Genomic DNA, 26,438 nt, shown 5'->3' with positions numbered 1-26,438 from the left:
TTTTACATTTGCATAGAGGTAGAAAATATATGGAACCCTCTCACATGTATTATTTCATTCTGTTCTCACAGCACTCTTGTAAGCTAGGTATTCTGGTTATCTCAATTTTTACAGTTGAGGAAACTGAGGCTCACAAATGTTACAGAACATTTATAAGTTGTCATAGCAACTACTGACTGACCCCATATTAACTTACTGATTCTCATTCTAAATTTATTGTTCATTCCCCTGAATAAAACCACCTTTGCCTAGATGAGCACTTTTAGATGATTCCTTATTACATATATTTTGATGAACTGTGAGTCAAATATATGCATCCATACATTACAACTTTGAACACACAAAATATAACCTGGGCCATCTTTAAGGCAGATGCTAGTTCCTTCCCTTCCTTTAGTCATATGAAGGTGTTACAGTTTACTGCATTTAATTCTTTCATAATACCCTACTAGAAGAACAAACATTTTAGCTAATACTTCTAACTTGGCGTATATGCTCAAATAATATCTAGAGATGAAACTGTCCCTACCCCCACCCTTTGGTCTGAACCTTGGGTAACCCTGGTTTCTGATTAACTTTGAAGAGGTATACGTGTGAGCCTACATTCCTCTGTGTACTTTACTTGCTGCCAGGAGAAACATTTAATTTCCTGGTGGGAGAAAATTATCTTTAAAGGAAGAGTCCCATTCTTTCTATTGTTACTCTGAGGTTCCCTGGATGGTTTCAATCTCAATAAAGTACAAATAAGGACTCCCTTAGATTCTGGTTAAATAAATATATATAGGAAATGTTCCTTCTCACTAGTTTGTATATTTCACATGATAATAAATCAGTTCTTTTTTGATATGTTAGTAACACCCATGGACACTTTGCAATTATGTTTTTAGTAAAGTCATTGATATATTTTCTTGAAAAGCACATTAAAATATAGGACAATGTAAAATTAACTGTAACATTTGATCAGCAGTTCTATATACTTTACAAGTAGAGATTTAAGAGTTACATATAAAACTCCTAACTAATTTTGAAATTTTGTGCAAGGAATGAGCAAGAGCCTGTTACTTACTGAAGTTTACAGTCCTTAACACTCAGTAAACCTTCCAAATTTTCTTCTTTAATATGAGAGTAAATGTTGCTTTTGAATTAGAAAAGGAGAAAGGTGATCATTTTATTATATAGGAAAAACATAAATAAAAGCTGTACGTTTTCATGTATAATTCTAATTTTTATTCATGTTTTAGTTTTATGTACAAATTATTTGTGCCATTGGCCAAGAACTTAATGATACTTTACTTTTACAGCATTCTTGGGACTTTTGGTTTATTTTTCATGTTTTCCATTTTCAGGGTAATCTAGATTCCCATATCTTCTTTTTCTTCCTTCTTTTATATAATGGATTTAGTTCCCTATTTTCCAGTAGATACATGGTTTGCCTGGTAGGCAACAGCACTGTCTTTGGAGACAGACAGACCTGTGTTTGAATGTTCCTTTATTGCTAATGTGATCATGGAAAAATTACCTAGCCGATCTGTGGCTGTCTCCTCATCTACTAAATCTTGTTAAAAATACTCAGAATTACAAGATTGGTTGGGAGGATGAGGTGCAGTAATGTGTGTAATGTGTTTAGCTAAGAGCATGGAATATGTTGAGTAGTTAATAAATGGCCTAATTGTCAATGATGGCACTTCTTCAGAAAAGCATGTCTATCCCTGTACCTGGTTGATCTCTCTCCCAACATTACATACTGTTGCTTGTTAGTCCACCAGTAAAAATCATTTAACATGCTTCTTCAGAGAACATCATAGTGAAGCTAAGATAAACGTATTATTAATATGAACCTATGATCTTCTTAGGGGAATACATTACAAAATTGCTATAAAAATATTTTTATCATTCTTGAAAGACTTTATTTTTAGAGACCTATAAATCTTAAGTTTCATTAGAAAAAATACACATATATTGTAAGTGAAAAATAATTTAATCAGCTTCACTCCAAGCATAGCTGGAGTGGCATCTGCACATCCACTATAAGTCATTCAGTAGAAGTGCTTTTCTTTAGAAGAGGAATCTGTTGGAAAAGAGATTGTTGTGCAAGAACATTGTGTGTTGGTCTTTAAGCTAGCCTTCAAAATACTTGATTGAATAGGAAGAGATATAGAGGACAAAAAGGAAGGAAACGAAATATTCAGAATCAGGAGACAACAGGGTTAAAGATGAGAAAAGGAAGCATGAGGAAAAGAGCTTAAGTAAAGACTAGAATGGACAAATAGAATTGATTGTTCTACTAATGTTTTTAGTGGCAGCAAATTCAATAACAAAAGCACATCCCTCCTTCTTAACACTAGTGATTTTGTAGTGCAGTAAACATAGAGAAGGACATTCTCTGTTCCTCTCTGGATTGTCTTTATGTCCCCAAGTAACTCATAGGAAGCAAAGAGCTCATATCAACAGTCTCTTGAGTCTGAGGTAGAAATGTTTGATAGTACCTGTTAACCATATTTTTGGAAATATATGATGTTAATAGACAAACTATATGCGATTAAATATTTACTTTTCATAATATTTTTGTTAATATAGATATAATTAAAACCATAGTTTTCTAACAATACAATTGTCTAAAACTTAAGAACATGAGATTTTATCTAGAGAAGGAAGGATAAATAAGTTTGAGTGCTTAATACTTTAGTTTTAGACTTCTGGGGGTATGTAGTATTTTGAACTCAGGAACGGAATATCAAAACAGGATTTTAATAAATAAAATACTGCTTTTTATTTTAGAAGTACAATTTAAAATATTTTTTAAAAGATGACTTAGTAAAGCTTATGGATCCTCTTAGTAAAGGTTAGTAAAGCTTAGTAAATGACTTAGTAAATGACTTAGTAAATGACTTTACTAATGACTTAGTAAATGACTTAGTAAAGCTTATGGATCCTCTCCTTTGAAATTATTTCTAAATTTACGATATAAAAATTATTTTCAGCAATTTGGAAATGTCCTATTTAAAAATACTCATTTCTCTTTCTCATCTTTCTCCACCTTGTTTCCCCTCTGACTCAAAGTTTAAAAGAAATTGAAACAAGTGACATTAGTTGATTTGCAATACTTTATAACTAACTTTCCCCTCTGGAGATGTGAGTTCAAACGCACTTTACGTCACAAGTGGAATGAGTCAGATGACCCCAATTTGTTCTTCTGTGACTTCCTTTGTTGATTTCAGAATGACTCTTGCCAAACTCAGTTTGGGAGGAGTCCAGTGATGAAATAACAGGAGTTGAAACCTGCTTATTCAGAACATGGCTTTCGTTACTACTGATATTTTCAGAAAGTCAGTGAAAGTTAGCAAGAGAACAGGAATCCAGTCATGGAGACAACCAGGGTGTACCTGAAACTAGTTATAATTTAGTGTGTGTGTACATGCATGTGTGTATTTACAAGATTACAAGTGATATTCTAATTTTTTATCAACAAAATTCATTTAACACCAAAATGGGATTTTGCATCATAGACATTTGATTTAAGAAGATTGGCTACAGAGCCTGTCTCGGTCAGTTTGGGCCAAAGTTCCATAGACTGGAGGCTTATAAATAATAGAAATTTCTTTTTCACAGTTCTGAGAAACTGTGGAAGTCCAAGATCAGGGTACCAGCATGGTTGGGTGAAGGCCCTCTTCAGGGTCACAGACTTCTCATCATATCCTCACATGGTGGAAGGGGGCGAGGGATCTCTTTAATAAGAGATGGGGTTTCTTTAATAAGCATTAATCCCACTCATGTGGGCTCCACCCTCAGGACCTAAGCATCTCCCAAAAGCCCGCCTCTTAATATCATCATACTGGGTATCAGGATTTCAACACATGAATTCTGGAGGGACACAAACATTCAGGCCATAGCAGAGCCTAACATTTGAAAGCATATTTAAATGTCATTTCAGATCACTAATAAAAAGTTAAATATGTGGATATGAAGTCATTTAAATATATTGGTTTTACCCTATATAAGGAGGATATAGGGAATTAACTGATAAAAGTCATACTTTGACATTTGGCTTTTGATCTGACACTAATAAAAAATATAAACTTTTTTCAATATGTAATTAATTCATAGAAAGAAATTACTCAAGTTGTAGAAATTAGGAAAAATTTTAAGCCTGTGCCATACAAAGGAAGTGAAGTAATGGGAATTTATATAGTAGTGAGGTTGAAATGGTATGTGGGCTTTAAAGACTGAAGACTGGAATTTTTGCGTCTCAATGGGAATGTGGAGGTAAGGCTTCAACAAAGACTGGTCTACTTTATTTGTGAAAAGAGCCTACCTAAAGTTTGCCACCAGTCTAAGGAAGTAGTAAGGAATACTGGGTTTTTTTTTAAAATTATGAATTATGGTTAAGAAGAAAAACAAAGTTACGTTAGAGAAACTAAAAACCCATTCCAACGCAAGACTTTGACATTGTCTCCCTATATGGGACACAACTCTTAAGTCAGGAAATTAACTGGAGCTCCAGCAGAAACAAAAATAGAAATTTGTAATTCTATACCTTCCCAAAATATTATTTAGGTTTTACTGGTTTATAGAGAAGCAACAACTCATTGAGATATTACAATTTTTAAATAATTGTCCTGATTGGAGTCTGGAAATCTTCATTCGTACATCTCTGGCTGAGACTGACAACCTTCTAGTTTCTATAGTTGCACCCATACAAATGGACCATTAATTGGTTCTTCTGAGACTCCTGTGTCTTTCCCCTGTGTTATCTCTGATGTGGGAATTTGGCTTTGGTTCTCTTTTTTTCCCCCTCTTTAGCTCCTGCTATAGTTCATAAGGTTCATATATAGTTCATATATACTGATAAGGCAGCTGAGGGCTTTAGAAAATTCTGAGAAACTCATTCACTCCCTGTGAAGCCAAATGGTGGAAGTGTTGGCTGCATCACTGACATCTCTTAGCATTTTTTCTGTCCCTGTTTCCATATCCCAGCAACTCCAGGCTCTCTCTTGGCCAAGTAAATGGTCTGGATAATTTTATGTGAGAGATACTCATGATTACCTGACTTAGAGGAAAGTAAGTGGTTTGGATACCCTGATTTGTTTTAGTGATTTTCTTTGTTTCTCCCTCTCCTGGCTTCAGAAAGGGAAAATATACATTTCTTTCACATGGAGGGATACATAAGGAGAAATAAAAACATTCTTCGTGAATTGGGCATCCCACAAAAATTCACCTTCCATTTTCCTGAACTTCCTCTTATATTGAATGAGGAGTGGGTGTGGTAGTAACAGTTTTGCAGGAAAATTGCCTTTAGCAATCCTTTCATGGGTGGGTATAAATAGCTAAAAAATTAGTGCACTTAGATTCGAGGTGCTTAGTGCTTTTGCCTCAACTGAGAGGCTTAGAGTCCATTTCTGGTACCCAGGACCAAAAAACATGTTACAGAAGAATAGAAACAAAATAAAATCATTCAGAAAAATTAGGACTAAGAGGATTCTTATTCAGAACCACTAAAGGAAACATCAAACAATGCACTTTAAAAAGGATAGGGAGCACAGAAGAACAGGATGCAAGAATCAAAGAAATTGATTAAAATGTGGATTAGCATGTCTGATTAACCTATAGATCAATCTAAATAAGCAATGAATGTCAAAAGGAATAATAAAATAATGGTGGTAACTAATTTTGAGTGCCTTAAAAAAGTGGTGCCCTAATTGCATGGAAAATTCACAGATAAACGGTTGAACTTCAAGCTTTCTCAGACCCTTTGATTTTTTGGAGGGAGATATAAATACTGACTAAACTTTCACTCTATTAGGCCAAGAATGCATGTTAAATATTTAAGGACCACCACTCTAAGGTGAGCAATATAGTGTAAAACAAAACCAAACCAACAGAAGTCTGTGTTGCTCAATAAAGGAAAGGGGAAGAATATAAGCAGATAAACAGCAGGGAAAACAAAATAAAAATTAAAAGATAATAAAAACATGTCAAAACAGAGCAGTAATAATAATGTTAATCTATAAACTAAATTTAATTTAATGTAGATTTAAATCTAAATTTACTTCTTAAAAGATAGGTAGTTTCAAATCATATTTTAAAAATCCAATTGTATACTATTTATGAGAAATGTACCTAAACATGATGATATAGAAAATATTGAAATGGAAAAACATATGCAGGCAAAGATGAACACAACTAAATTCACTTTTGCTACATTAATAAAAGGCAAAATAAACTTTGAACCAAAAAAAGACTTGTGATGGAAGGATGTCATAATTCTCTAGAAAGATACAACAACCCTGAATGTATATATATTGAAAAACATATAATGCTTCAAAAATGCATAAAGCAAATATTAATAGTATTAAGGTTAAAACTGACAAATTATCAATTGTAGTAGGAGATTTTATTATAACTTTTCCAGAAAACAATAGATGGCATACATCCAAAATTAGGATGCATATAAAACATTACATTCAACAAATAGGGAAATAAATTATTTTCCAACATCCATGGAATATTATTAAATTAAAAAAATTTACATACAGAAAATTTGTCCTTTTTAGTGTAGAGTTCTGTGAATTTTGACATATGCACACTGTAGCACAAACACCACCACAATCAAGATACAGAACAGTTCTATCACTCCATCAGAAATTATCTCATGCTACACTCTGTAGTCAAACACTTCCCCCACTATTAATATCTGACAATCACTGACTGATTATCTATCCCTATTGCTTTGTCTATTCTAGAGGGTAATATATATGGAATTATATAGTATATAGCCTGTGGAGAAAGACTTTTTTCTCTTAGCATAATACATTTCAGATTCATCAGTTTCTCACATGTATCAATAGTTCATTCCTTTTCGTTGCTGAGTGGTATTTCACTGTACGGATGTACCACAATTTATCTGTTCTCCAGTTCAGGGGCATTAGTGTTATTTTTAGTTTCTGGTGATACTAATAAAATTGTTTTAAAATTACTGTAATATTTGTATGAATATAATTTTCATTTCACTTGGGTAAATGCCAAAGTGTGGTATTGGTTGGTAATTGCTGTGGTAAATGTATGTTTAACTTTATAAGACATCATTTTCTAGAGTGGCTGTGCCATTTTGCATTCCCACCAACTATGCATGAGCGTTTCTGTCACTTTGTGTCCTTGCTAGCTTGTTGTCAATTAAAGAAAAAAAGACATTCTAATAGATGTGTATTGGTATCTCATCATGATTTTTATTTTCATATTATCTTTTTTACATACTACAGGATTCAATTTTTTGAGGGTCTCAGTTCACTCAGGCTGTGATAACAAAATACCACTAACAAAATATTGAGCGGCTTGTAAACAGCAGATATTCACCTCTCATAGTTCTGGAGACTGGGAAGTCCAAGATCACAGGGCAGACAGATTCTGTGTGGTCGCTGGTGAGGGCCCACTTCCTGGTTCATAGAGGACAACTTCTCACTGTGTCCTCACACGGTGGAAGGGGCTAGGAAGTTCTGTGGAATGCTTTTTATAAGAGCACTAATCCCATTTGTGAGGGCTCCGCCCTCATGACCTAATCACCTCCCAAAGGCCTCCACCTACTAATACCATCATCACCTTTAAGGATTAAGATTTCAACATATGAATTTTTTTTGGGGGGGTGGGCATAAATATTCAGACCATAGCATTGAGGATTTTTTACATTTATGTTCATGACGGACAGTGCTCTGTAATTTTCTTGCAATCCCTTTCGCTGGTTTTGGTTATCAGGTTGGTTTCAGAAAGTGAGTTGGGGGCTTCCCTGGTGGTGCAGTGGTTGAGAGTCCACCTGCTGATGCAGGGGACATAGGTTCGTGCCCCAGTCCGGGAAGATCCCACATGCCGTGGAGCGGCTGGGCCTATGAGCCATGGCCGCTGAGCCTGCGCGTCCGGAGCCTGTGCTCCGCAATGGGAGAGGCCACACAGTGAGAGGCCCGCGTACCGCAAAAAAAAAAAAAAAAAAAAAGAAAGTGAGTTGGGAAATACCCCATGCCCCTTTCCTCCCCTTGATTTTCTGCAAGAGGTTATGCAGAATTGGAATTATTTCTGTGTTAAATACTTGGTCGAATTCACAAGTGAAACCATCTGGGATTACAGTTTTCTTTTTTGGCAGGTTTAAAACTACAAATTCAATTTTCTAATAGATATAAACTATTTACTATTGAGTGAATTTTGGTAATTTGTTTCTCAAGGAAGTGATCCATTTTATTTAGGCTGTTGAAATTATGTGCATAGAATTTTGTAGTATTCTCATATTACCCTTTAATATCTGTGGAGTCTGTAGGAGTATCTCCTTTTATATGCTTTACATTGTTAATTTGTGCTCTCATTCAGTTCAAAATATTTTCCAAGTTCTCTTGAAATTTCTCCTTTGACACAAGGGTTAATTTTCAAATATTTAGGTACTTTGCAGATATTTTTCTGTTACTGATGTTTATAATTTATATAATTTGAATTCTCCTAAATTTGTTAATGTTTGTTTTATGATCTGTCTTAGTGAATGTTCACGTGTACTTGAAAATAATGTATATTCTTCTATTCTATTATTGGGTGGCGTGTTTTACAAACGTCAAGTAGGTCAAGTTGGTTGACAGTGTTGTTCAGGTTTTCTATGTCCTCACTGATTTTCTGTCTACTTGCTCTGTCATACATATTACAGGTACATACACTGAAACTTACCAGAAAATATTTTAAATTTTGCTTTCAAAGTGACATATATTTTAATAAAAAGAAGAAAAATAGTAAATTATATTTATTAAGATATTTATCATTTACCTTGCTTTTCCTTCATTCCTACAGTTCCAAGTTTTCCTCTGTTATAATTTCCCTTAAGTCTTTTATAATATCCCTTAAGTCTAAACTGTTTAGGGTTTGCTGAGATTCTTGAATTTTTTTCAAACATGGGGAAATTTTTTCATTCACTATGTCTTCAAATATTTTTCTGCACCAACCACTTTCTCCTTTACTTCATACACTCTACTGACACAAATAATAGATTTTTGATATTATTATCATATTATCCTTAGGTCCTAGAAGCTCTGGTCATTTTAATTTTCTATCTTTTTCTCTCTGTTATTTAGACTGGATAATTTTTATTGATTTATCTTTAAGTCCACTGACTTTTTCTTCTGACATTTCCATTCTTCTATTGAGCCTGCACAGGGAATTTTAAAATTACAGGTATTATATTTTTCAATTAAAACTTTTCCATTTTGTTCCTTTTTTTTTTTAACCAAATAGTTTCTATTTCTCTGTTAAGAATGTCTACATTTCCACTCATTTCAAGAGTTACCTTTACCTTATGGAGGATGGTTATGACAGCTAATTTAAAAATCTTTATTTCAACATCTGGGTCATTTTAGATTTGATATCTGTTGATTATTCTTTCTCTGGAAAGCTGGTCCAATTTTCCTGGTTATTTGTATGTTCAGCAATTTTGGATTGTATCTTCAACATTTTGATAATGTGTTCTGAGACTCTGCATCTTGCTAAAATCCTCTGAAGCAGGCTGAATTGTTGGTTCACCAGTAAATCAACCCAGTTGATTCAGACTGCTGAGTTCTATCTTGCCTTCTGTGGGTGGCTGTTTCAATGTTGGTTCAGGTTTTAAAGCCTTTACTGTGCTATCTGAGCCAGTCGGGAATCAGTGTGGGACTGTGGAGTTGGTTCATGATGAATTCTCCAAGACTTTCCTGTGATTATTTTGATATGTTCTGTACAGGCAGTTTGGGTTGAGCCTGAGAATTCCCTTCTTCAGTTCTCTTTTTAGGATCTTCCCTTATACTGTCTGGCTCCCAGAGGTCCCCTTTTCAAGTCCCTCTGGCCAGAAAGATAGGCTTCTCTCAAAGTTGTTGACTCTTACACTGTTGTACAGTTCTGTGTAACTGGATACACCTTGTGGAGAAGTAGCGAAAGAAAAGACAGAAAATAAAAGTAGGGATTCCTTCCACACTCTGCACAACAGAGGCCCATTTTCCTGATTTCTCTATTCAGAGAGATGGGTTTTCTCAGGGTTTTAGGGTCTTGCATCCCTGCTGCTGCCTCTGCAGGCACTGAAGCTGGCCTTGGGGCAGAGTTAGAAAACGAGAGAGAATTATGTTGGAATCCCCCTCCCCTCCACATACTTACACTCTCTGACTTGCAGGGGTCCTGCTTCCCAGTCCTATGGCTAGCAAAACAGGTTTATCTCAAATTTTTGCTATGAGAAGAGCAAGGCTGTTGCACAGCTCCCTGATTTGGCCCATCCTTAAGTCAAAGGCAGAAGATCTTGGAGGAAGAAAAATATCAGGAAACTCATCACCGCCATTCTGGTGGTTTTTTGAATTTAAATTCTCTTCTCAATCTTCTTGCTATTTTTTACTTTTCAGAGTTGTCAGATAGTTGGTTTAGCATTTTGTCCAGAATTTTAAACAATTATCAGAATTTTAAACTATAATCAGTGAGAGAGAAAGCCTCTTGCATGCTTACTCCATCTTGACTGGTACCAGAAATTCATCCAGAGATATATTTAAAAGTTGTTCATGTACTTGGCCACAAAGAAATTCTCTAAGAGTTGATAACACACAAACTATGTTCTCTGAGAAAAATGTAATAAAATTAGAGAATAATATCAAATCACACACTTACAAATATTCCATAGTTCAAAAAAGAAATCATATTGAAAATTACAAACTATTTAGAACTTAAAAACAATAGAAGCACAACTGGTAGACTACAGCAAAAATTACTCTTAGAGGAAAGTTTTAACTTTAAATGCCTATATTAAAGAAAAAATTGGAAATTTATTAGCTAAACGTTTAACTCAAGAAATTAGGAAAACAGTAAATCTTAAGATAGTAGAGAGGAGTGATAATGATAATAACAGAAATGAATCTAGAAAACCAAGCCATAATAGAGAGAATTAGCACTGTATAAAGTTTATCTTTGAAAAGATTAAAAACTTACACAAATCTCTAAGAACATTAATCAAGAAAAACCAGAGATAATCTGCATTTTCATATTAAAATATTTAATAGTATATTACTCATTTATAACTTAATATAAAAATGTAGATTTAATGGACAATTTTCTAGAGAAATATACCTTACCAAAATGGATTCAAGACAGAGAAAACTGAATATACTTATATCTTCTAAGGAAATGGAATCAGTTAGTGGTCAAAAATAAATAAAAAAATTTTTTAAAAGTAGGAGTACCAGTTACTGACACTCTTTTGTCAAACTATCAGCAAATAGATAGCTACTAACTTTAAAATTATTTTAGAGAACAGAAAAAGAAGAAAAAGTCTCCTACTCCCAGTTCAGCCACTTACTACTTCTATATTCCCAGATTAATGACTAGAATTCTCATTTGTCAAATGGGAATAATGACCAAAGTACATACCTCTTTGAACTGTGATAATTCAATGACAAAAAAAAAAAAAAGAAAGAAAGAAATGCTGAGAACAATGTCTGCCACAGTAAGTGCAAAATAAATGTTAGCTATTCTTTTCTTCTTATTTTTAAGGTACCCAAACAAGGAATGGCCAGCACATAAAAGGAAAACTCTACTCCAGTATTCTTACTAGTATAGATATAAAAATACAAAGTAAAATATTAACTAGCTATATTCTTCAATGTATTAAAATACATCATTATCAAATAGTGTGTATTCTGGGATTTCAAGGATGGTTTAGCACAAAAATTACAAATATCTTTAATATATAACTATATTAATATATTAAAGGAGAAAAATTTATGATCAATTCAATAGACATAGAAAACCCATGCAATATATGTAGCTCTCATTCATGATAAAAACTTTTAATAAACTGTGAATAGAAAGGAACTTGCCCACCTACCAAAGTGTATCTACCAAAAACCTGTAGCAAACACTATTAATGGTGAAGCCGTACAAAATTTCCATTAATGTTGGGAACTAGATAAGATTTTAGAAGAGTTTGTAACCAGCACAGTAAGACATGAAAATAAGGAACAGGAATGAGAATTGGAAAGGAAGAAATTAAATGGTCATTATTTTCAGATGATGTAAATATATATATATATATATATATATATATATAATATCCATATAAACAAATGATTTGAACTAATGAATTTGGCACATTTGCTGGATACATTATCAATATACAAAAACACTGGCATTCCTATTCATTCCCAACCTCCTTAAACTATTATAGAAAAGAAGACCAAAATCATAAGAGGAGCAAAAACCAAAAGATACCTACATTTTTAGTGGAGGGCATAAGAGAATGCTGAAAAACTGGATGCAGTAAATACTATTAATGGTGAAACCTTACAAAATTTCCATTAATTTGGGGAGCTAGACAAGAATTTTATAGAAGTTTTTAACCAGCACAACAAGATATGAAAATAAGTAAAAGGAATATTTACTGATAAAGAAATGATTAAGTAAATTATGGATGGGAAGATTTAATACTGTAAGAATATAAATTCTCCCCACATTAATTTATAAATCCTGTACAATGTCAGTTAAGCTGATTTGAAAATTCCTCTGGAACAGGAAAGGGCCAGGAATATTTAAGCCTCTTTTGAAGAAGAAACAAGAGGAAATTCTTTGCAGATATAAAGACAAATTATAAAATTATAAGTATTATTCTATTTTACTATTTGTATAGGGCTAGACAAAACAACCAATGTAAAGGAATAAAGATTCCAGAAAAAGACTTATGCATATAAAACACCTTACTAGTGGTATCTTTTTTTTAAATAGAATACTACCCTAGCAGTTAAAATAAATGAAGTAAGTCTACATGTACCAACTCTGATACATTTTGAAAGCATAAGCTTAAGTTAAAAATTACGCTGCAAATATGGAATATATAAAATTTTAAATAATGTAAAATAATACCTATAATTTTAATGTCTCTATACATATGTGGTAAAAGTAACAAAAGCCAAGATAGGAAGGCTGCCCAATCTATTAATACATTGGTTATCTCTGGAAAGGGAGGAAGGCAGGTAGAAGGGGAGGAGTAATTCAGGTTAATTAAAAGACTCAGGAGGGTGTGAAAGGGGCTTTCTCTGTAGTTACCATTTTTCATTTCCTTCCAAAAGTTTCTGAAACAGTTAAAAAATTAACTGTTGGATACAAACTATTGGATGTTGGGTGTTGGATACAAACTGTTTCCAAATGTTTGAAATAGTTCATAAAAAAGAGGGGAAAAGTAAAAGTTGATGAACAAAACGAAGTACAGCCACTTCCTATGTATTCTGTGCTGAGTGATGAACAGCTCTATTAGCTATAGAATTGACCTGCAAAAAGTTTCAAATTTCTCCCGACTTTACATGTGAACCTGGGCTGAGCCTCACAGAGGGAATGTATAAACTAGAGAGGTCAAAGCTGAGTGGGAGGGAGGTTACTGCTATTGCTAATTATTAAAAAGAAAAGAGAAGAGCCTACAGGGTTCCTCATACAAACTCATATAACTATGAAAATGTCATGGAAATAAGGCACAAAATTCTATTATTTTTTATACTTACTCCTCTCCTCAGGGAAAGGGGGAAGTTTTTGCAAATCATATTTAGGTGAAAAATGCTGTTGTTTGTTTCCTAGAAAACCACATGCTAATTTATAGTCTTATGGAGTAGTTTTATTTTCTGTTGCAGAATTAGTTTATTTAGTGTAATTTAAAGCATATACCACAGGGAATATATTGATACTAGATTTAAATCTGTAGACTTTTTGGCTTCTCTATATACATTTGACTTAGAGAGTTTCAAAATATAAATATGTAAATGATAAATTGAATTGACTACTAGTGCAGAATAATTTTTAGTTTTTTATCAGGTAAAATTTTAGTTTCTGTCAAGTAATAGCATTCTCTCTCTCTCTCACACACACACACACACACACACACACACACACACACACACACGCCCCAAATTTCAAACCAAAAATGTCTACAGGTTATTCTTTTATGTTAAATAAAATTAAGTGATTATTGATAAAAATTATGTACACATTACCAAAATTAGCCATTCAGATAAATTAAAACAGTTAAAATGGTTGTGTATGTTACCCTGTGGTGATGCTTTTTAAAACTTAATGTAATTCCATTATATTACAATTTTAAATAATTACTCTGCCTGTGAAAAGCAAAGTTATGGTTAGCTTGTGTGATGATTAATCTTATGTATCAACATAGCTAAGCTATGGTATGGTACTATGCTATGGTACTTAGTTGCTTGGTCAAACACCAGTCAAGATGTTGCTCTGAATGTATTTTTTATATGTGATTAACATTTAAATCAATAGACTTGGGGTAAAGTAGATATGGGTTGGGCCTCTTCCAATTAGTTGAGATCTTAAGAGCAAAGACTGAGGTTTCCTGAAGAAGGGATTCTCCTCCAGAGACCAAGAAAGAAACCCTACCTAAGTTTCCAGTCTGCTGACCTGTGAAATTCAGATTCAAGATTGCAACATCAACTCTTACCTGAGTTTCTAGCCTGCTGGCCTGCCTTATGGATTTCAGACTTGCCAGCTTTCACAATCATGACAGCCAATTCCTTAAAATCAATCAGTCTCTCTCTTGTTCAATCACTCTCTATCTCTCCATCCTACTGGTTCTGTTTCTCTGGAGAACCATGATTAATACATCTGGCTATCAACCAGTTGAATTAGGTGAGTACCAACATCAGAATCCTCCAACTGTTTTTAACACATCTTACATATATAAACTTTTGCAAACAAGTAGGACATGTTGGGTTATCAGGACAGTTTTTATGCCCCAAATAATTTAGCTCCACTTACTGCACAAACTGAAAAAGAGTTCCCCATGTTTGGGATTTAAAGTACACAAACAATTTTCTTCGGCCTTGGCTGAATCCCTCTCTGTGACTCTTTCCCTGTAGCTTTCCACCCTGACAGGACATATGAAAGAACAGGGTAGGTCCTCTGTCAATAAAGTCCATCCTGATGGAGACAGAATATGAAGATGTAGTGGTATGTATAAGGCTATTTCATAGAATGGGAGGGGAAAAGGAAAACAGAAAAGTCAACAGAAAAGTGAATCTTCAGGATGTTAGCTGTCAACCATCAATGTGGAAAGAGAGAAATAATTTTCCAGTTTCTGTAGGACCTGGATATAAAACAGTGTGGCCTCCACACATGTTCAGTCTTTGTGTATTGAAGTTGGAGTGAAAAAAAAAAAAAAAAGCTTTGAACCCACTCGAGGAAGATGGAGGATGTTAGCAACTCCACCCTTTCCTCCTCCTTGTGCTTGAAACTTTCTTTGTGTTCTATTTTGTTATCTGGACACTTGGGAAATGATTTTTCTGGAAAAAGCAATTAGAATGGAGCAGAGAAGGAAGTTGAATAATAATCACAAATTTTAAATGGCAGAACACATGATTTACAAGGGTTTCCTACACACCCAGTTCTGCCAATAAATAGATGAGATCAGTTTTCTCATTTATGAAGTAAAGGAATTGGATGTCTCCAGTAGATTATAGTCTCTTTCGGTTTAAAAATTCTATTAAAATGGACAATGCCGAGGAAAAAAAATTCAGGTCTCTTATTCTCCCTCATCCACCAAACAAATAGAATTATATATATTTTTTTCCCTTATGAAGAGTGGTTGTTATATGAATAAAGAACAGAAAATTTATTTCATACAACTAAATTAACAAAACACAATTCCCAGTAGACTACAGGGTCAGCCAGAAATTTAATGGCACTATTTACTTGTATTGTTAGCTTTTCAAACATAAAGCAAGGTTCATATTAATTAATTTAAAGGGGAGCCCTGCAAAATATTTAATTTTTAACAAGGCAATAAAAAATTGTTTCAAAACCTTTCTCCATTTTCTGCCTGTACAATTTTTGAAAAGTACCATAATTTTTTTGAGCCTTAATATCTTCATCTTTAAAGTTGGAATAACAACTTCCTATTAAGGTGATTACAAAGATTAAATAAAGCGTTACATGTGAAAGTCCCTAACATACCCTGAACATATGCTGAACTCTTCTCAACTTTCTCCTCGTTCCTTTTCCTATATTCCTCATCTTGATGATCCATCAATTTTTCTCTGTTGCCAAGCTAGAAAGCTGAGAGTAACCCTAAATCAATATTTTCAAACTGTGGTAATATCAATTTCTGCAGCCAATATTTAAAAATAGAAACAATAAAATATAAAACTATTAGAGGGCATCTCAGTCAAGATACTGATTACTTTGTAAAACTTTTGCATCATTAAAATGTATGTTTGTGAATGGGGAGACGTGAGGGACGGAGGGTCTTCCTGGTATGAATCTATTTCTTCATGTGGGTTATAGTAAAAAGTGTCTAAGAAACACTGTCCAACGATATGCTGTTTCTCTCCTATGTTCTCCAGCTTATCAACTTTATCTCCTAAAGAAGCTTTCTGATCTGTACTATTTTCTTCCATTGCTTTAATGTAAGTCCCAATCACTTCAGTTTCCTTGTCATCAAACATTTCCATGCTGAAAACTGCTACTCAAGAGATCTTTCTAAACTGTAAATTGAAACAAGTTAACCTTAAGACAGATATTATTTTTTAAGGTGAGAGGTCAGTGTTTAATCTCCATCACACGTATTAGGGAGCATTTCAAATATGTGGTTGTAAAATAAATGAGTACCTCAGACACTTCTTAGGTCCTTACATCCCTCTCCGCCTCCGATCTGATTCTGGCCTTGACTCGGACAGTTAGCTCCTTGCGGAATTCCACAGTTCACTTTGCAGTGACAATGTCTCTTCTCCAGCACATGTCCTTTGGCTTCTGTCCCAGGACCCCTCTTAGGTTGTAGGGGGCGATACCTGCGGGCGCTGTGCGCCACACGCTTACGTACCTTTAAGGACGCGGGCGTGCGTGTGCGTGTGCGCGTGCGCATGTGCATATTTGCCGTGAAGTGAAGGCGCCAATCAATAAACGGGGATGGGAACTACACGATGAATGCGTCTCCCGTTCTATCTTTGCGTGGAAGATACTGTGAGCTCTTCTAAATGCTCCTCAGAGACCATGGTGCTGAGCCCCTGGCTGCTAACGGCCGTGATCAGCCCAGTATAACATTCTCAATTTAGCTTTTCCTGTTTCGCTCTACCTTGTCTGTCTTCCAAATAATCTACCCTCACACAACTCGTAGTTTTAGCCTCTGCCTTCTGGGGGAACTAAACTCCATTTCTTGACATTCCACAATATCTATACAAATTACAAAGTAAACAATATTTGTAGTGCAATGATAAAAATTTTCTTGAAACATTATTATAAAGTTTGGAGAATATAAACGTCTTCAGTCTTTTAGAATAAATTCTCTTAAAATCTGGTCTCTACCTGTCTAGACTCATTTTTACTATTTTTTCACAGGTACTCCACGCTAAATCCTAATTCTGCCACTTACAGTTTCTGGAACATGCCTTGCTTTCCCTTGCCCCTGTGCTTTTCCACAAATTGTCACCTCAAAATGTGCTAGAGTTGATGGGTTCCCAGTAAGGGAAAGAATCATGAATTACGTCTTTATAACCCAAGCAACTGCCACATCGTCTGGCACAAAGTGATTTTCAAGAAATGTTTGTTGAATGAATGAATAATTTACATACTACACATTGCATTCTAATTCTTGTTTACTGATTTCTTCTCTCGTAAGCCTGCTTTTTTGAGGTCAGTTAATATATATTCTTCATGTATCCTTAGCTTAAGGTCAGGAACAAAGTAGGGATCTGATGAATGTTTATTGAATGGATGAGTGACAGGATATTGCTTAACAAAATGTGGTTTAATTTGTTTTTACCCTTGTCTTCCTCACTAGGTTGTAGGGTCACACATGGGATCTGTAGTTGAACTCGGTCAGGGGCTGGCACATATGTTCATAATTTTTTAAAAACCCACTATATTATGTGTATTTTTCCATGTTCACTACCAGAAATAAACTTCTTAGGCAATATTTATGGATAACACAGTCTTCTTTAAACAGTACAAACAAATCAATTTTATAAGATGTAGCTGTATATCTGTGATCATCTTAATGATTAATTTTGAAGCAACAATTTAGTTCAAATATTTCCATTTGGTTGCCAGTATGAGGTTGAAAGAAGCTGGTTATTTGTTACCAAATTCCTTGGGGAAGGGTGGAGATATCAGCTTGACACAGTAGTTTGATAAGTACTAATCAAATTGTGAATATATGGTATAGGTGGGAAAAGGAATGCATTAAGATTAGCCAGATGAAATAGAAGGAGTAGAGGCAACATATTTAGGAAAAACTATGCAAGTAAATCAGATATTGAGGAGACAAAGAGACCTGATTGAAGCAGAGGTACAAAGCAAGGAGAATGAAGGATTTGGTTTTTAGCTAAATCCTTCATTCCTTTCTAGAGTGAAAGTAGCCACAAACATAGTGGGAGTCTGATCAGGTAGAGTTAAAGTTGAAATGCTCTAGGGAACTTTGGGTATTTCCTACTTCCTCTTTGACTTTGGTGAGAATGATCTTCTCTCCTTGCTGGAAAGAAATCTCATTAATCAGAAACCAGGATTGAGAAAAGGTGAATGCTCAGTCTGACTGTGACTGTCCAGAGCAACAGACCAGAAACATGATCTTTTAAAACTTAAGTCAGACTACTTCATGCCTCTGTCCAACTCCTCACACTGGCTTACAAGTCCCTACATAACTGGCTCCCCATGCCCTTATCTTTTATATATCAGTTCATCTTCCTCTCCCCCTTGATCACTCTCCTTCTGTCACAGATATTGTCTCTGTATTCTAATTATTATTGCTTTACACTGAGTTGAAAAGGAACCAAAGTCTAACTTAGGATCTTTGGGAAGGGAGAATGTGAACCTTGGTCACTTTTGTGACTTTTCCCAGTTACTGGGAAAAGTGAGTCAGGCTCACTCAATGACTCAGGATTTAGTCAACAGTCTGAGTAGGTGTTCAATTGTCCAGGGCCGAGATAGGTAGAGTCAAGGTATCCTCATAGGTGTCCTCTCAAACCTACCTGATAATAAGCTGTTTCTTGCCAAACACTGCCTTAGCAAATAGGATTCCTTTGCCAATAAAGTGATTGTAGAATAGTGGGAAAAGCCTGAAGAATACAATTGTGACTGAGGAATAAATAAGGGTTCAGGACCCAAAGAGCAGTAAAACATTTATTTACAATCCTGGGTCAGGATGTTACATGATCTCATGATTTCAAATCAGACAGTTAAATTTTATGAAAAGGTCATGGTAAACATAGCCCATCTGTGATGATAAATATGCTTGCTTTGGCCAGATAAGCTAAACACTGAAACTTAGGAAAAATATAAGTAAATTTTTGATGAAGTAAAAGAATCCCATAAAATTAATATTTTGGTATTTAATTTTTAAATCATCATGATAATGAGAATATACATTAATTAAGATATAGAAAACATTTAAAAGAATATGACAGGTAAGAAACATAGACATATTAGCTTTGTCAAGATTTAAATTTGAAATGTGTAGGAGAATTTTATTTGTCTGTTTAAGAAAAGCTATTTACGTTTATATTTGGTTCATTAGATTTACAAAAGTTGCTTAAATACTTAGAAGTGACTTGCAAGTTAAGCATTTGTATTAGTTTGTTAGGGTTGTTGTAATAAAGTACTACAGACTGGTGGCTTAAACAACAGAAATTTATTGTCTCACAGTTCAGGAGGCTAGAAGTCCAGGATTAAGATGTCAGCAGGTTTGGTTCATTTGGTGGGTTATGAGGGAGAAAATTGTTCCATGCCTCTCTCTCTCAGCTTCTGGTGGTATGCTGACAATCTTTGGTGTTCCTTGGTGTCACCATGTTTTCTGCCTGCATCTTCACAGGGTGATCTCCCTGTGGGCATTGCTGTGTCTACAGTTCCCCTTTTAATAAGGACACCAGTCATATTAGATTCGGGGCCCTTGCTACTCAAGTATGACCTCATCTTAACTAATTACATCTGCAATGAACATATATCCGAATAAGGTTGAATTCTGAGGTCCTGAAGATTAGGAGTTCAACATAAGAGTCTGGGGGGACACAATTAAATCCATAACAGCATTTAAGTCTGATTTATCAGGAGTTTGAAGTGATGAAGATCAGCTATATTAAACTTTCAAAAGGATCAAGTAAAACTTGTCATTCTTATTTTAAATAGATTTAAGATTTTTTTTTGCATTGACATAAAGGATTAGGAAATAGGTTGAAGATTTTAAATTTTAATTAATAAGCTAAAGCTCAGACAGTTTAAAATTTTGTTTTTCACACATAAATCCTCCCAGATATTAAACACTCAACTGACGCTCTTCACCAATCAAAGGCCAGCCAAGCATAACACCATATAATAGTTTTTTATATGCATTCAACATGCTCCTAAGGAATAAAAACATACTCGGGGTATCTATTTCACCCTAGAAAAATCTGAATCAATGTGGATTTATCTTTATTTTGTAAATAAACCTAAAGGAAATCATTAACTAAACTAGCTTGAAGTGGCTTATTTCCACAATGGAGCCTGGAATTGGAAATTAGACTTTGCCATTGTTATGGCATAAAACTAACTGGGGCAAATTGTTTCACAATCTGTACAGAGTTGACAAAGTTGATATTGGTACAGTTCACTTTATAGGACTGATGATAATTATTCTGATTCCCCTGTGTACCAAATATACAAAGATTTGGTTTCTTTAAAAGTTATATAATTTTTCATTAGTAATTTTTACATATTCTGCCAAACATTTTCATAAGTAATTGTTCCAAAGTAAACAGACTGATCTGATTGAATACCGTATGCCTAGGTTTTTCTCAATACTGTACCACTACTACTTTTAGGTGTATATTGTGTCTATTCAACAGAAAAGATATTTACGCTTGTTTTTGAAAGGGCTAGGTAATTTTGTGCTGGATAATGATGTCTTGTACCATAAATTCTGTGTATTGAGTATTTGTGAAGAGTGCTTTCCTCTTTTAGAGTACTAAAACTTGGTCCTTAGTCCCTTCATATATTGTGTTCCTTAACTATTCATTAAAAAAAGAAATATACTTTAAGTATTCAATTAGTTCAGTATTCTCACACTAAAAAACCCTACTCTCTTCCTTTAGTGTTATTTGCAATATCAGAAGAAAATTAAATATCATCACCAAATAAATAAATTTTAGTATTAAATACACTTTTTTAGAATGAAATAATGCCATTTGCAGTAACATGGATGGACCTAGAAATTATCATACTGAGTGAAGTAAGTCAGACAGAGAAAGAGAAATAAAGTATGATATCCCTTATATGTGGAATCTAAAAAGAAATGATACAAATGAACTCATTTACAAAACAGAAACAGACTCATAGACTTAGAGAACCAATTTATGGTAACTAGGGGCAAGGGGGAGGGGGAGGGATAGTTAGGGAGTTTGGACTGACATGTACGTACTGCTATATTTAAGGTGGATAACCAACAAGGACGTACTGTATAGCACAGGGAACTCTGCTCAATGTTATGTGGCAGCCTGAATGGGAGGGGAGTTTGGGGGAGAAGGGATACATGAATATATATGTCTGAGTCACTTTGCTGTGCACCTGAAACTATAACAACATTTTTAACTGGCTATACCCCAATATAAAATAAAAAGTTAAAAAAAAAAAAGACAAGGGCTTCCCTGGTGGCGCAGTGGTTGAGAGTCCGCCTGCCGATGCATGGGACGCAGGTTCGTGCCCCGGTCCGGGAAGATCCCACATGCCGCGGAGCAGCTGGGCCCGTGAGCCATGGCCGCTGAGCCTGTGCATCAGGAGCCTGTGCTCCGCAAAGGGAGAGGCCACAACAGTGAGAGGCCCGCGTACCGGGAAAAAAAAAAAAAAAAAAGGCAAGAAAGCCGAGTGACTTGATGGGAAAAAAAAAAAATTCATCTTTTCAAATTTAATATTGGATATACTTTTTCAAATATTAGTGTTGAATATGGCCTTTTAAACATTCTGCATGCTCCTCCTGAATATATATATATACACGTGTGGAATGAAGTAGCATAGCCACCCTCTCTTTCTCATTATCCCTTCTCCCAGGCTGAAACTCAGTGAATTTGTTTAAATTGGCTAGATTGTCATAACAGTCCAGGTTGTGCATGTGTGTTTTTCTTTTTGGTGATTGGAATGTGAAGGAGTCTATTTCCTTATCTGGGGAAATAGGGGTAGGGCCCAGGGGGAAATGTATCAGTTTGAGGTGTTGATCTGAGGAATCATAAAGGTTTGTGTGTGTAAGAATCAATATTACAGTAGTTATGAAAACAGGGAGAGTGCTGTGATCTATGGTCTTAGGGGATACTGTAAACCAGAAGGAAGAGCAGAGGTGAACTAAAGTGCCCTGATATAGATGCATGTAGTTGTAAGACTATGGTTAGAGTGGACCTTAATAATCATTACTACGTGTAAATATACAATATGACTCCTATGAGAAGAGAATTTTGTCAGATTTTGTAAAATCTGATGTATTTTAGACTGTTTCCTTACCTTCAGCATTTTACTCAGTAAAATTTACTGTATAAAGTGTCCCTGAGATGCAATTAGTATTTGCTCAGCAAACTGTATCCTTGCAATCTAGCCTAGAGAAGTCATTCAGGGAAGCTGAACAGTTCTGTAAATTTCCAATGTTTAATTTAAATAATTGTTGCATGGCAATAAAAAAAATCATTTGAAGAATAAACTTGGGCTTTCTTGGTCTTTTCTGATCTCATCAATCCTTCAAGGAGAGTTTTAGTTCTTATTTTAGGGCTAATCTCTAGAATTTTATAGCTTAAGTTTTCATTTTAAGATGCATGAAACTTATAAATAAAACATTGTTTAATTCAGGGTTAGGATGAATAATTCTGTCAACTAGATAGCTATCTGGGTAAGTCTTCAGTGGAATCCTAAAGATATTAATGAAAATATAGATTGATCATTTTCATAATAATTTGAAATTGTTAGAGCTGGTTTATCAATTCTACAGATTTATAGATTAAAAAATGAAATCATAGGATAGCCATAAATAAAAATTTCATTATCAGAAAACTAGCTACTATCTGAGGCAGAACCAATATTCAGTTGAATCTCCTTTTCACAGTAACTATCAGGTATAATTATCTTTCTTTAACAAACGAGAGGCCTGAAGCCCAGAAAAATAATGGAATATGACAGAGACATAGAGTTAATTAAGGGAAAACTCAGAGTTTGAATTCACTCCTCATTTTAAAACCCCACTCTTTCTGATACACCATGCTGTCTCCCAAAGGCAATATTTAACAGGAGAAAATGTTGTTCCTCATTCCCTTGATATACTGAGTGACTGTTGTTTAATACGTAGAAAAAAGCCAAAACAAATATAACAAAGATTCCTTTTCTTTTCTTTCTGTGTTTTGTCAGCTGATGTAAAGTTTTGATGTTAAAACTAAAAATGAAGTTTACATTAAATAGAAAACTCCTCAGTAAAGAACCAAATGTTCTTCACAGGAATCTCATTTATTTATTTTTCTCTAACAGGGTGCAGTAACTCAAAATGTGGTCTTCATTTTTCCCTTTTTCTTTCTGCCTAACATCGATGGGGTGATGTTAAAAGAACAAAACAAAACAAACAAACAAACAAAAAAACCCAAACAACTGCTTTTGAAAAGCTGCAAGCCATGAAGGATGTGAAAGCTTGAATTTACCTTTCAGGTAAAGTTTACTTCTGGACAGCTCTCCTGCATCCCTTCAGTTAAACAAACTGAAGTACAGGAAATACACAACCACTGTTTGTGGGAAAGTTTGATGTAACTTGAATACATATATATTTCAGTCTGAAAAGCTAAGAGTTCTGATGACAATAGAATTTGTTGAGTGTATACTTGAGCTAATGTCACAACTCATTAGAGTTGTTGCTTCTTTGTGAAAATATTTCCTTCCTTTGTATGGTTTTAATTTTTTTGTATGTGTGTGGAGGTGTGGATATTATTTTTGTCCAGTCTGAGGGATAGGCTAAAATTGGTCCTAGCTAGAATAACTGAGGTTCTTTATAAAACTATTATGCAATATGAGTAAACAGGTTATACTGCTCCACTAATTTGCTTATATAAATTGCTTAGACAAAGTCTTTACAATGTGTTGCTAAAGCCATGTTGTGGCTAATACGTTGAAGATGGACAGCCATTCTACTGGCCAACACTTTAATACATAAACAGAAAAGTGGGCATGAAATCAACTACAGAAGACTAAGGATTATGGCATTTCTCAGAGCAGCTGGTGACAAGCTGTCTATCTATGCAGGGCTGAGATTTTACACCAGTCTTCCCAAGCAGTTTTTATCTTCTAGGTCGACCAATTAGTACCTAGTAACTGTTAGAGGTGTTCTTGCTCTAGGGGTGGGACAAATAGCTTGTGTTAGGTAAATCCTTAAGTCTGGACTCAGACACTGCACTGCTTTCTAGCCACAGTTTCTAAATATGCTCAGACTTATAAGTAGTCTTGTCACTTGAAATATCTTAATAAGTAAGGCAATCGGTGGCTAACAATGAAAAGGAGCTGAGACAGAAGTCTGTGGGAAGGACCAGCAGGCATGACTTCATGCTTTAAGAGAGACTGTGAAAATGGATTTGAATAGGACTTGGCACTTCTCAATGTGTACAGGACTACTGATGCCCTTGCTCATAGTATTATTTAAAACCAAATAATCTACATGTGCTAATGCTGTATTATCATGTTCAGATGTATATTTCCTATTGGAGAAGAGGGCAAAACATACATAATGACTTCTGGGTTTTTTCTGAAGGCAGAACTTACCACTCTTAAACATCCTGTAAAGTGGCTCACTTTAAATTGGGAGTATAAAAATGGAGAGGAAGAGCTTAAACTATAGGGTTATTTTATTTTATTTTCTCTAAGAGTTAGGCTGCTGTGCCTGGAACTTGTGGTGTGGGGAGATTTATACTATGTCTAACCTCCTGATTGAGCCTGAGCTTGCTACCTGAAAGTAGGGACCATATCTGTTTTATTTACCATTTGTTCATTAGAGGGACTTCTCTGTACTACCCCCCAGAAAAACTTTTAAGGGTATAATTTCATAACAATAAAACACACAGATTTTAAGGGTATAGTTTGATGGGTTTTGACAAATTTATACATCTGTGTAACCATCACCCCAGTCAAGATTTCCATCACCCTAGAAAGTATCTTCATGTATCTCTCCAGTCAATGTCCCTCCATCCCCTACCCAGGCAATCACTCTTCTGATTTCTTTCCAACTTGAGTTAATAACAATACAATAGGACTTCCCTGGTGGTGCAGTGGTTAAGAATCCACCTGCCAATGCAGGGGACACGGGTTCAAGCCCTGGTCCGGGAAGATCCCACATGCTGCGGAGCAACTAAGCCCGGGCTCCACAACTACTGAGCCTACGCTCTAGAGCCCGGGGGCCGCAACTACTGAGCCTGCGTGCCACAACAACTGAAGCCTGCGCACATAGAGCCCGTGCTCTGCAACAAGAGAAGCCACCGCAATGAGAAGCCCCTGCACTGCAATGAAGAATAGGCCCCGCTCACCGCAACTAGAGAAAGCCCATGTGCAGCAACAAAGACCCAACACAGCCAAAAGTAAATAAATAACAATACAATATATATTCCTGTGATTGCCTTCTTTCACACAGCACTTTTTTTTGAGATTCATCCACATTATTGTCGTATAATAGTGTATTCCTTTTTATTTCTGAGTAGTACATCAATGTATGAATCCACCAGAATTTTTTTATCCATTCATCTATTGATGAATATTTTAGATGGTTCTAATTTGGAGCTATAATGAATAAAACTACTATAAATATTTTTGTACCCGTCTTACTGTTAGAGTACATTTCCATTTATCTTGGGTAAATATCTAGGAGTGAAATTGCTAGATAATTTGAGTAGTTGTATGTTTCATTTTATAATATATTTCTATTTTTCTGAAATGATTGATAAGTGCACACTATCACTCAGCAATGTATGAGAGTTGCAGTTACTCCACATTCTTGCCAAAAGTTGAATTTTAAATCTTTTTAATTTTAGCTATTCTTTAAGATGTGAACTGTTAGCTCATTGTGACTTTAATTTACATTTCTCTAATGACTAATGATATTGAACAACTTTTCCTGTGTTTATTGGTTATTCATATATCTTCTTCTGTGAAATGTCTATTAAGGGTTTGTCCATTAAAAAATTCCTCCCCTAAAATTATTTGACTTTTTATTATTAAGTTATAGGAATTTCTTACATATTTTGGATAAATTCCTTTGCCAGATATCTATACTGCACATGTTTCCTTCCAGTTTGTGACTGGCTTTTTAATTTTCTTAACAGTATTCTTTTCTTTTTTTTTAGTTAATTAATTAATTTATTTTTGTCTGCATTAGGTCTTCGTTGCTGTGCACGGGCTTTCTCTAGTTGTAGCGAGCGGGGGCTACTCTTTGTTGCGGTGCACGG

Source organism: Aethalodelphis obliquidens, unplaced genomic scaffold, assembly GCF_003676395.1.
Source record: "Aethalodelphis obliquidens isolate GAN/ISIS:26980383/991018 unplaced genomic scaffold, ASM367639v1 scaffold2, whole genome shotgun sequence".
Lineage (NCBI taxonomy): Eukaryota > Metazoa > Chordata > Mammalia > Artiodactyla > Delphinidae > Aethalodelphis > Aethalodelphis obliquidens.
This window is presented reverse-complemented; position numbering follows the sequence as displayed.